At 38.8% G+C, this 1,358-nt stretch overlaps 1 non-coding gene across 1 annotated transcript; it reads left to right on the forward strand.

Annotated features, from left to right (window-relative positions):
* Positions 1-614: 614 nt before the first annotated feature.
* On the forward strand, positions 615-721 carry LOC147830063 (U6 spliceosomal RNA). Its single transcript, XR_015445107.1, has one exon. It is a non-coding gene; the product is annotated as a U6 spliceosomal RNA (small nuclear RNA).
* Positions 722-1,358: the final 637 nt, after the last annotated feature.

Here is a 1,358-nt window from a genome sequence, read left to right on the forward strand (position 1 = left end):
AAAGTATTCAGTTTAAATGGCCAATGAGTAAAATGAAAAAACAGAACACAATCATACATTTCCCACCACAAAACAAAGAAGCAGGAGGAAAACAGGAACTCACATAGCGTAGTATTCATCATTTATAGAGCATATTTACAGCCATTATTGAGTTACAGCCTCATAAAAAATCTGGAAGGTAGGTATAGGAACTTACAAAATATATACTTAATATGTTAGGGCTTTAGGAGATTTTAGGGGACTTAGGGAGTTAGGAACTGTTCACCTGGAAAGTTTTTATAAGAGAAGATTCTTTAGCAGGATCTCAAAGGAACCAGAAATGATTTGAAGAAGCCATTGAAAAATCTTTTGAGGAGAAGAATTGATGTAAGTAAAAACTCAGAATAGGAATAAATGAGTTGGCCTACTTGCCAGGCAGAAGTGGAGAGAAGAAAAATGTGGGCTGTTAAAGTCAGAAAAACTAGCACGGTATGGTGGCACATGTCTGTAATTCCAGCACTTGGGAGGCTGAGGCAGGAGGATTGGAGTGAGTTCAAGGCCAAGCTGGGCTACATAGTGAGTTCAAGGTCAGCCTTCAACTGCACAGCATGACCTTGTCTCAAAAAAAAAAAAAGGTGCTCATTTTGGCAGCACATATACTAAAACTGGAACCATACAGAGAAGATTAGCATGGCCCCTGTGCAAGGATGACATGCAAATTCGTGAAGCGTTCCATATTTTTTTTTCATTGTTGGTGGGAGTGTAGACTGGTGCAACCACTATGGAAATCAGTATGGAGATACCTCAAAGAACTAGGACTAGAAGTCCCATTTGACCCAGCTATTCCCCTGCTGGGTATCTCCCCAAAAGAATTAAAAGAATCATACCACAGTGACATATGTGCACCCATGTTCATAGCAGCACAGTTTGTAATAGCTAAAGCTTGGAAACAGCCCAAGTGCCCATCGACTGGAAACTGGATAAAGAAGATGTGTTTTTTTTATAAAATGGAGTACTACTCAGCCATAAAGAATGGGAAACTAGAGTCATTTATAGCTAAATGGATGCATATAGAGGCCATACTCTTAAGTGAAATAAATAGGACACACGTGTAAATACCAAATAGTTTCTCTAGTGTGAGAAATTGAAAATTTAAATAAGGATTAAAATGATTCAAATGAATAATTGATATTTTGAAATAGGAAGGAAAGGTTTAAAGGGGTAGGGGAGGTGGGAGGGGAAGGGGAAAGGAAAGAAGGGAAAGGAAAAATTATGAGAAAAGGAAAAAATGGAACCAAAGCCTTTGCAAATAGGGAAGGGTGGAGGGGGTGAAGGGAGGGCAGGGAATGGGAAAAAAATAAGAACCAAGATATATCATG

This window comes from Heterocephalus glaber, unplaced genomic scaffold, assembly GCF_053883595.1.
Source record: "Heterocephalus glaber isolate CG9 unplaced genomic scaffold, H.glaber_assembly_v1.0 deba00000331, whole genome shotgun sequence".
Classification (NCBI taxonomy): Eukaryota; Metazoa; Chordata; class Mammalia; order Rodentia; family Bathyergidae; genus Heterocephalus; species Heterocephalus glaber.